This window comes from Macaca mulatta, chromosome 1 (genome assembly GCF_049350105.2).
Source record: "Macaca mulatta isolate MMU2019108-1 chromosome 1, T2T-MMU8v2.0, whole genome shotgun sequence".
Classification (NCBI taxonomy): domain Eukaryota; kingdom Metazoa; phylum Chordata; class Mammalia; order Primates; family Cercopithecidae; genus Macaca; species Macaca mulatta.
The window spans coordinates 223,238,127-223,249,615 of NC_133406.1; the positions used below are offsets into that span (position 1 = coordinate 223,238,127).

The 11,489-nt window shown below is 48.1% G+C and overlaps 1 protein-coding gene across 1 annotated transcript in view; it reads right to left on the reverse strand.

Annotated features, from left to right (window-relative positions):
* The window catches only part of ACTL8 (actin like 8), a 73,835-nt gene extending 69,482 nt beyond the window's left edge, over window positions 1-4,353 (reverse strand). The window contains exon 1 of the mRNA XM_001090405.5: window positions 4,184-4,353. The gene's annotated coding sequence lies outside the window, so the exon portion shown is untranslated. The remainder of the gene's footprint in view (window positions 1-4,183) is intronic.
* Window positions 4,354-11,489: the final 7,136 nt, after the last annotated feature.

An 11,489-nucleotide genomic window follows, 5' to 3' on the forward strand; every position in this document is an offset into this window, starting at 1 on the left:
AAGGAAGAGGCTTCTACTCCAGTGCTATGGCAGAGCCCCTGAATAACAGCTCCTCAACTTGGGCTGAGAAAATGCCCAAGGAGGAGCCTCCACCCAGAAACAAGCATCCTCCCACAAACACCCCTGAGGGCTGATATCCAGGCCTTGCTGAAGACGGTATGGCTGTGCCTCCCTACATAGGGGAAAAAAGAGTTGGTCTAGAGCACACCAGCAGAACTTGCAAGAAAGCCAACCTGTAGAACTTACCAGAAATCTGCCCCACAGGGTGCCACAAAAGCTGCTTACACGTGTCTCACCAGAGGCACCCACTACAAAACTGCCTAAAAGAAAGTGCTGCTGGCCTCTGCTGAGCAAAACAGCAGCCAGCACTGAGCAGCTGCACGTGCTGCAGGAGCAGGCCCTGTGAGCAGGGGGCAACCAGGAAGCAGAAGGTCCCTGCTGCAGAGGCTCCCCAGCGCCCTCTACTGGCAAAGCCCAGCTTGCTGCCTGGACAGGGAGAAAATTTAAAGGGCCCAGATCCATTTTCACCAGGCAGGCAAGAAGGGTGATTGGACACTGAAAAGCAGTAATTGATACCCAGAAAAGGCCATCTCTTTGACTACTTGCCTTCCATAGGAATCCTCCTGCACACCACTGAAGTCCCGTATAACAACACAACGGTGTATTTCTATCTAAGAAGATACAGTTATCATTCTTATAAGTTCTCACTCCCCAAAACAAGGAAACTAATAGGCCCAGGAGTCATCGTGGACTATATTTATTATGACTTAAATACCAATCACAGTTCCATGGAACATTCTGTCACCTAAATACTACAAAGTTGACTTCCAAAAACTTCCATATAAAACAAAAATGGGAAGAAGAGAGAAGAAAATGGATAATCACCAAGTGTGCTTACTTAACTGTTTATTCAGGAGCTCAGAAAATAACTTCAGGGTGGGCATGGACCAAGCAAATCTACTGTGAGTCAGACTAGAGCTAAGACTCTATCCCTGACCATCACAAGCCCCACTTTGACTTATGAACCAGAGTGGCATTTTAGATCCCCAGGAACCAGCATCAGTTCAGAGTGAGTGTCAAGTAACTCCAGAACTGTCTGGGTATGTCCATTTCCCCATTATTCTGGTAAATGGTCACAGGTCCCTTTGGAGGAAGGTTTGGAGGAAGATTTACAATAAGTATTTATGGCAGATGCAGGCTCCCTCCTCAAGGTGACCCGGCCACCCAGGGATTCTGGGTCTGTGAATTAACTCAGGGTCTGGAAACTGGATGAGAAGCCATGACTGTCGATTGCCATGTTTTGGCTACTGGGTCTAGAACTTTCTATCACATATAAAAATACATGAAATAATATTCTAGTAGGCTGCCCACTTATTTCATTCCCAGAAACACTCTGATCAATTCACCACCACTAAAAATCCCGATGGGCAAAGGCATTCTGCCAGCCCATACATTCCTGCTACCCTTTCCAGTGTGTGCCTACCTTGTCCTTGACAGTAAAGTGCTGCCCCTTGGTCTCTGCTACTTCAGGACCCCCTTATCCCCACTGAAATCAGGGAGCCCAACTCAATGGAGGCAGCCTCTATATTCACAGTGGCCTACAAAAGAGAGCAGCCGCCATGCATTTCAAGGACAAAGGGGCTCCCTCACTAATGGATCTCTCTATGTCTCTGTCTTTGGGTCCTTCTTGTGGAACATAGGTGGTGGCAGCAGGAGAGTGCAGATTAGACATGATACATGCAGTCCAACATTGCGGTCTCCCCGAGCCTTTGGATTCCCTCCTCCACATCATGACATCACAACCTTCATTAACTGCAGGTTACTGTCAAGTCCAAGTTTCAGTCAACCAACCAAGTTGCTAGAGCCACCTCCAGCTGCAGAAGCTAACAGCCAAATTCAGAACCTCTAATGAGTGTGCCCCTATTAAGGCATTCAGCCCAATCTAGGGTTACATTCTGCCTTTCTGGATCTAAAATCCTTAGAATCCACTCCCATGTGTGTCACCAGTCTTGTCATTCTTTTTCTGTTTCCTCCTAGGTCAGTCTGTACCCATCACCATGGAACATGCTGAGATTTGACCACAGCTAGGGTCTAGTGACAACAGCAGGTGGCTGTGGTGAGTCTTGAGAATGGGCATCGCCTTTCAAGACATCTGCCCCAGCCGAGATTATCACAGGGTTTCTTAACAGAGGAAGACCAGTCTCCTCATGCACTGAGGAGGGCAAGGTATTTCCACTTGATAAGCTGAGGGACGTGGTGGGCTCAGAGTGACTTGTAGTTTAGGTTGTTGGTTTCATCACAGTTCAACAAATGTCCCCACTCCATGTTTCAGGATCCCATTCTTTCACAATTCATGCCCTAATTTGTCCAGATGTGATTCCAACTGTTGTCATAATTCAGCAACCAGCACAATTAAATTTGTTGTTTGATTTTCGGCAGTATCAGCCCTGTGGCTGCAAGAAATAAGAACTTCCTTAAGGGCTGCCATAGAAGCTGTCTGATTCTCAGACTGTGGCTCAAGGAGAGAGTTAATGGACCTGGGCTTGTCATTTTCTATGTCATTATCTACACATTTGTCAAATTTTTATGATATTATTATTTTTTTAGAGATAGGGTCTTGCTCTGTCACCTGGCTAGAGTGCAGTGGTGCAATCGTAGCTTACTGCAGCCTCAAACCCCTGGGCTGAAGCAGTCTGCCTGCCTCAGCCTCCCAAAGTGTTGGGATTAAAGGCCTGAGCCACCATGCCTGTGCCCGGCCTGCCTATACATGTTTTAAATAGAGCATTGTATCTGGTTCCTCGAAGACAGAAGCCCTCAAAAGGATCCATCCCACTCCACAGTTCTCACAGTCCTCATTATGGTCACACAGTCAAGTGCAGCATCACTCTGGCTCCCAAGGGAAGTGCCTCAGGTGGCATTTTGTCTTAATCAACCACAAGGGATAGACTGATTAATTTTAATGTCACCACATGTCTTGAGTAACTAGCGCCCCATTTCCCATTGGCAAGGAACTTTTCACTCAAGCCCAAAATCACCAGAAAACCAATCCCCAAATGGTACCTCTGTGGGTCCATCTCCTGATACCTATTCCTGACACCAATTCTGTATCAGTTTGGGTACAGTTAAGGAAACTATACAGTGATTTTTATAGGGAAAGTTTCATATGAAGAATTATTAACTTATAACCGAGGACTGAATTAACAAGAAATTGACTATAAGGAGTAAAAAGAATGATAATTAATACAGAAGCAGCAGACACAAAGAGCGACCACAACCCACAGAGCTGAGATGGAGCCTCTGAGGACCAGACCCCACCCAGAGCTGTGATAACCCCCTGCTAAGAATCCCCCACACCAGAGCTGGATAAAGCCCTCAAGGAGGAACCCCTCAAGGCCAAGATAGAGTCCCCAAGAAAGAGCCCTTGGGGGCTTTCATAGGTTCCCCAAAGATGAGTCCCCCACCAGAGGTTAAAAAAAAGTTCCCAAGAAGAGGCCCCCAAGGCTGAGCCACAGCTCCTGGGAAGAACCCCTATTCAAGGGATAAGGTAGAGCCCCAAAGATGAGTTCCCAGAGCTACCAAGGAAGGGCCCCCCGCCTGGCCACCCAGGGCTGTCATTGATCCCCCAAGGAAGAGTTCCCTCCCAGGGCTGAAATAAAGTCCACAAGGAAAAAACCCCTGAGGGCTGTAGTAGAGTCCCCAAGAAACACCCTCCTGCCCCTGTGGCAGAGACAATGTCCTCAAAAAAAAAAAGCCCTCCCAGGGTTGAGGAACAGCCCCCCACCCCAGGACTGAAATAGAGCCCCAAAAAGAGACCCTGACATAGAGATAGCAACCCAAAAAGAGCCCTTTACCCCAGGGAAGGGGTCTTCCACCAGGTTAAGATAAACCCCTTCAGGAGGTGCCCCAACAAGAGGCTAAGCTAGGACCCCCAAGGAAGGACCCTCAGCCCCACACATGTGGCTGAGGTACAGCCGCTATGGAAGAGTCTCCTCCAAAAGCTGAAATCTAGGTAGAGCCTGTCACCGCCCCCTGCCCCCCACAAAGAAGTGTCCCACACACACACCCTTGGGGGCTGACATCCAGGCCTTGCTTAAGAGGGCATATCTGTGCCATGGGAAGAAAAAAAAAAAAACAGGGGCCACAGCCAGCCAAAGTTATTAGAAATTCAACCTGTAGAACTCACCAGAAATCTGCCCTGTAAGATGCCACAAAAGCTGCTCTCAGAAGCAGTGTCTCACAAGAGGCACTCACTGCAAAACTACTCAAAAACGCTGCTGTGGGAGCTGCCGACCTCCCCCGTGCACTGCGAGCGCCAGCACTAGCGGCTGCACGTGGTGCCGGAGCCTACCCTGTGAGCACGTGGCAACCAGGAAGTGGAACCTCCCCGCTGCTAGGGCTCCCCAGCGCCCTCTACTGGCAAAGCCCAGCATGCCCGCTGGCCAGGGAGAACATTTAAAGGGCCCAGATCCATTTTCACCAAGCAGGCAAGAAGGGTGAATGTGGAGCAGAGAGGCAATAATTTGATAACCAGCAACAGTGAAATATCAGCAGTGAAAAAGAAAATAACTACTGACACATAAAACAACATGCATTAATCATATACATATTATGCTGAGTAAAAGAAACCAGACACAAAGCAGCACAATCTGTAAGTTTCCACTTATATGATGCACAAGTTATCTGAAAAGGAATTTGGAGGAAAGAGACTTTAGTACAGAAAACAGTTTGCAAACTTGGAGATGCACCCTCCACTGGAAAATGAAGGGGAGTTCCTAAGAATGAGGGAAAGGATCAGGTTTTACAGCAAAAGTTCCTGCCCAGGTTCCCAATCAGATCAAGTAGTGCCAATGAAGGATTGAAACTTGCTTAGTTCTGATTGGTCAATACAGCTGAGCTCTGATTGGTTGATACAGCCAGGCCCTGATTGGTTGATATACTTGAGCCCTGATTGGTTGGTTCAGGTAAGCTGGGAAAGTACCAAAGATAAAAAGGTACCGGTTTTCGGGAGAAATCAGGGTACTTATGTGAACCCTAGTCAGCAAGTGGCTGCTTCACTCTATTTTAAATTTAGGCCCACTTAGCCATTCTGATTTGGGGGCGGGGGGTAGTATTTATTTCTTTTGTAGAGAACAGGGTCTTGCTATGTTGCCCAGTCTGGTCTTAAACTCAGGGGCTCAAGTGATCCCACCACCTTGGCCTCCGGAAGTGCTGGGATTACAGGCAAGAACCACGGAGCCTGGCCCACTTAGCCACTCAGGATCCATCTTGAAGATCTGGCACTTTCAGGTTCACATTTGTTCACAATATGAAGTTCAAGAACAGGCAAAGCAACCTACAGTGACAAAAATTTAAAAAAAAAAAATACAGGTGGAGATGGGTTTATTTTGCTGGAAGGGGGCACAATAGAATTTTCTAGGGCAATGGAAGTACTCTCTATTGCAATTGGGGTGCTGTATATATTTGTGAAAATTCATACTGAACACTAAGATCTGTGTGTTGCATTGCAGATAAATTATACCTCAGTTTTTTAAAATTAGCCCCCAAACTTGATTTCAAATCCAGTCACTGTGTACTACCTGTACGCAGTGGGTGATATGGTTTGGCTTTGTGTCCCCACCCAAATCTCACATTGAATTTTAATAATCCGCAAGTGTCCAGGATGGGGCCAGGTGGAGATCATTGAATCATGGGGACTGTTTCCCCCATAGTGCTCTCATGATCATAAGTCTCATGAGATCTGATGGTTTTACAAATGGGAGTTCCCCTGCACAAGCTTTTTGCCTTCTGCCATGTAAGACATGACTTTCCTTTGCCTTCCAACTTGATTGTGAGGCCTCCCCAGCCGTGTGGAACTGAGTCCATTAAACGTCTTTCCTTTATAAATTACACAGCTCTGAGTATGTCTTTATTAGCAGCATGAGAACAGGCTAACACAGTGGGTAAACAAATATTCTTGAATAAATAAATGCACACATGAATCACACATTCTTTTTGCTCTTCTCACATCAAATTTCTGATGTTTCCCCCAAATTACTAATCTATTGGCCTGCTTTTCTGGGCTCCCATAGTCCTCTCCTCTTAGTCCAGTTGCAGTTTTTATTACACTAATGTTAGCTTCAGAGAGGCAAAAATCTCTGGTTCTACCAGAGAACCCAGCATGTCTTGAGTGCTCTGTGCCTGACGCTCTTTTCGGAACTCTCATATGACAATAATCTATGTGGTAATTACTCCTCTCGTCCCCATTTTACAGATGAAGAAACTGAAGTATAGTTTGTCCCAGGGCCCACACTCTTTATCACTTTGTCTTAGAAGTCAGACCGTCCTAGGTTCAAATCTCAGCTCTTCCACTTACTAACCATGGGTCTTGGGCAGGGCAACTGATTGATGCAGGGCAGGCAAGCCCCAAAGCAGAGCTTGGCCCATGAGGGTTCTTGGCTTCCTCCAGGAAAACATTCAAGGGTGAGAAGAAAGGGTAGAAGAAAGCAGAATTTTATTTAAGGGCCAGTGTTACAGCTCCAGCCTTTGACTGCTCCTGCAGAGCAGGGCTACCCATAGGCAGAGCAGCAGCTCAGGGCAGTCTCAGTCATATTTATACCCATGTTTAATTACATGGAGATTAAGTGATGGTTTATACAGTAATTGCTAGGAAAGGGGTAGTAACTTTTGGGTTGTGAGATCATTGCCATGGAAAGGGGTGGTAACTCCTGCATGTTGCCATGGCAATGGTAAACTGACATGGCCTACTGGTGGATGTGCCTTATAGAAAGCTGCTTTGCCCCGTCTGTTTTAGCTAGTCCTCCATTTGGTCCAGTGTCCAAGCCCCACATCCGGAGTCAAGACCTGCCTCCCACCTCATGATCACTCTGAATCTTGCTCTACTCATCTTTGAAATGGGGATAATAATATTTTCTTCTTGGGTTGTCTTGAGGTACAAATGAGCTTATCCACATAGAACTTTTAGCAGCGTCCACCGCAGAACAACCACTTACTCTCGGTAAATGACAAATTTCATCCGTTCTAAGACACACATTTTCACATTTTCACATCCTTGAAATCAAAATGTGTCTTACAACCGATGGATCTCATAATCTCCTTGGACAGTGACAGTTGTGACAGTCGTCATTGTCTCTGCAAGAGCAAACCTGGTTCCAGCTGTTCCCATTGTTGACACTTCCATGCCTCAGCATCAAATAGCTCTTTCGGTAAGAATAAAATAAAAATATGATGGGCTAAGAAAGCATCATGCCATACTTTAGTTCACAGCCACTTTTCTTTCTTAGTGGTACATAAATTAATGGTGTGTCTTGCAGCTTAGGTTTGATAGAATGCAGTACAATATTATTAGCATAAGTCTGTAGCCCACACTGTGGGTGATTGGATTATTGTGGCCTGTTCTTCCTGCTTCCCTGTTAGAGAATTAGGCATCCCTGCTTTTGCGATGTGATTGTGCAGTGCCTCACATCAGAGGAGGCAAAGTGTATTTCCCCACCCCACTGATGATGTAGGCCTTGCCCATGTAACCTGCCTCCATATGTGAGCATCAGGACAGTACCCCATTTCTAAGATGAACCCTTAGGAGACATTGCATGTTCCTGCCCAGTCATGAAAACAGGCCCTGAGTATTTTTCTTTTTCACTGGTGCAAGGAGAATGAGAGACAGCTGAAGCCAACCTGGCCAACCGGCAGCCTGACGCAGAACCACCCCAGCTGACCCAGCCAGCTGGGAACAAGAAGGATAATTGCTTGTGGTTGCAAGCAACTGAGATGTGGGAGCTAGGGGCTGCTTGTTATGGGGCATTAGCATAGCAGCAATAGCTAATAAACTCACTAAACTACAGGTGCTTTAAGGGCAAGGCTCGTGGATCGTTTATCTCCATATCCCCAGCATCTAGACTGGTACCTGGACATGGTGGGTGTAGAGGGCACAGGGAGAGATCAGGGGAAAAGGCAGGCTTTGGAGTCACACAGATTGGGTTCAATTCTCAGCACTGCCACTGAAAAGCTAGGTGAACTTGGGCAGTCCTCTGGAGTTCCCAAGCCTCAGTTTCTTCATCTGTAAAATGGGGAACACCATATCACAGGAGGGTTAGAAGGGAAATAAAGGATGTGCAGGGGCCTCACTCAGTCCCTTGCAGCAGGTGCTGCAGACGCACTGGTTCACTTACCGCGGTAGATGTTTCCGATGTAATACATGACCAAGTCCCCTGTAACCCATTTCTGTACCCCCAGACCTGCCAGAAAACTCTCTTCCAGATGTTCCTGGCACATGGCAGCAGGTTCTAGCAGGGAGGGAATATTCCTGGGAGAGAAGGTCTGGCAGGAGCCAGGAGAGGCAGTTGCCAAGCTGCTCCCAGCAGCCCAGTCCCCCAGGGACCCCTTTACCAGTTCTGTTTCCAACCTGCCTGGTGGCCAGGTGCCTGGGTTGGTGCCAGGCTCAAACTTGGCAGACTTTGTGCTCCCCCAGAATTTTCCACCCCAGTTACTCCCTGTGAAAAGGCAAAGGTGAGGCCGGGCACGGTGGCTCAAGCCTGTAATCCCAGCACTTTGGGAGGCCGAGACGGGCGGATCACGAGGTCAGGAGATCGAGACCATCCTGGCTAACACGGTGAAACCCCGTCTCTACTAAAAAATACAAAAAAACTAGCCGGGCGAGGTGGCGGGCGCCTGTAGTCCCAGCTACTCAGGAGGCTGAGGCAGGAGAATGGCGGGAACCCGGGAGGCGGAGCTTGCAGTGAGCTGAGATCCGGCCACTGCACTCCAGCCTGGGCGACAGAGCGAGACTCCCTCTCAAAAAAAAAAAAAAAAGGAAAAGGCAAAGGTGGAGAAAATAGCAGAGGAGAGGGCTGCCCATCTGGCCCAGGGAGGGGGCAGGAGTGACCCAGCTGTCCTGACAGGAGTTCTGCCAGCCAGAGGGGCCCACATGCACAGCATATTCTGGTCCACCCACTGTGGGCCCCACCCTGGGACAGTGTTCAGCAAGGAGGCCTGGATTCCAGGCCTGACTTTGCCACAGCCTGGTGGCCTGGGCAGGTCTCGCAACCTCTCTGTGCCTCCATTTCCTTGTCTTTACAATGGGTAATATCTAGACAGTCTCCATGGTTTGAGTCCCAGACCCATCTGAGAACCTGCTGGAAGCCATGGACGGCCTCCTAAAAACAATGCATTAATTTCAGCAGTCCAGGGCCTGGGAGCCAACAACCCCAAAGGAGCCATCTGCTGGGCCCAGAGAGCCCTGTGCTTCCTGGACTGTTGGGGCTACAGGCCCAGGGGCTTCTCTCCCACCTGGACCCTCTCCAATCTCTCTCTTCCAAGGAAGCCCACATGGCCATGGAGAGAAAGCCCAGAGGACCTTCCTCCCGAGCTTCTCTCCATGTGGCTTCGGGGATACCAGGTTCCTGGCCTCCTCCATCCCTGATCATTAATTATCCCATGGTTGCCATGGTTTTTCTGAGTCTTCCACACAGAACAGGGCCAGAAACAAGCAGCAAATCAGATCATCAGCCAGTCTTGGGCTGGAAGGGTCTCCAGAGGTGACCTACACACACACACACACACACACACACACACTCACACACTCACACTCACTCCAGTCCTGTGCCTCAGTCCTCCACCGCCAGTACCCTGGGGCTGCTCCCCACCCCAGGGGCCCACTGATTTGCACCATCACTTCCTCCTCTGCTCACCACCCTCTGACACTGTTGTTCCACTTCTGGCAAAGCCTGTGGTGCCCACCACAATCAGTAAGGATTAGGGGGCACAAATGGTTAAAACTGGGCAGCTAGGAACCACAGCATCATCAAGCCTGTCATACCCTGGCTACATGACCCTGGGGGTCATTGACGATATTATCTATGCTGCCATTGTTTTCTTACATTTCACACAGCCTTCAACATGCATCATGTACTACACAAAGTGCTTACGTGAATTTAATCCTCACAACAAACCTACAAGATCATTATCCCCACACGTTATTTATCCACTACTGTGTAGTAAACTACTCCAAAACTTAGCAGCTTAAAACAACAAACATTTATTATATCATGCAGCTCCTGGGGATCAGCAATCTGAGAGTGGCTTAGCTGAATGGCTCTGGGTTTCCCATGATGTTGTAGTCACCTGTTGACCAGGGCTGTGGCCTCATCTCAAAACTTGACTGGGGATGGAGGACTTGCTTCCAAGCTCATCCAAGTGGTCATTGCAGGCTTCCGTTCTTCACTGGCTGTTGGCCATGTGGGCCTCTTCACAGGCTGCCTGAGTGGTCTCAGGGCCTGGAATTGACTTCCCCCACAGTGAATGACCAGAGAGACAGAGAGAGAGAGAGAAAACCTAAGACAGAACTCACAACATCTCTTATAACCTCACCTCCAAAGATACTAATATCAGTTCTGCTATATTCTATGGGTCACACAGAACAACCCTGGGACAATGTGGCAGGAGATTGACCAAGGCTATAAATACCAGGGGATGAGACTCTTTGGAGGCCATCTTGGAAGCTGGGTAGCACATCCCATTTCACAGATGAAGACGTTGAGACTCAGGGAAATGAAGGGACTTGCCTAAGGTCATGTAACCAGCAAGTGATGGAGTAGAGATTTGAATGCAGGACTGTCCAGCTCCTAAATCTATACCCTTGATTATATATTGTCTCCCTATCCCCAATCTGCCCTCAGGTTCCTCAAATGCTGGTGGAGAGAGTTAGACTGGATAATCTTTAAGGGCCTTTCCATTTAGAAAGTTCAAAGGCTGAATGAGCCAGGTACAGCACCAGGACCTGAATCTCAGTCTCCTGTCTTCCAGCCACCAGGCTCTTGTCTGCTTCAGTCCTCAATCCTAGGCAACTTCTCTTTTGTCTAAAATTGCCTGGTGCAAGTCTCAAACATCTCTAGGTCTTGGTTACCTCTTCTGGAGAATGGGAGGAAGGGAAGGGAAAGACAAGAGCTGATGACAATGCCAATCACAAGGAAGCCAGTGATGATGATGGTGGTGATGATGATGATAAAGAAGATGATGCCAGTGAAGGAGACGAAGATGAAATGGCAATGATGATGATGCCAACCACAAGGAAGCCAGTGACGATAGCAGTAATGATGATAAAGAAGACGATGCCAGTGACGGAGATGAAGATGAAATGGTGATGATGATGATGACGATGACAGATGTGGTGATGATGACAAGCAGTGTGTATTTTGAGCACTTCCTACAAGCTAAGAACTTACCTTGCATTTCATCTTTACAACCTTTGCCTTTCAAAATGTGGCCCATGGACCGGCAGCATGGCTGTCAGCTGAGCACTTGTTAGAAATTCAGAGTCCATCTTACCCCCGCCTCCCCACCTGCCCCGGTGATTGGTGTGCACAGTGCCATTCACATCAGCTGGAAGAGGAAGCATCATTCTTGTCCCCATTTTGCAGATGATAAAACTGAGGCTTGGAGAAGTTCCCCAGCCGACAAGGGGTAGAGCCAAAATAAGGGTCTGGGTCCTCACCCCA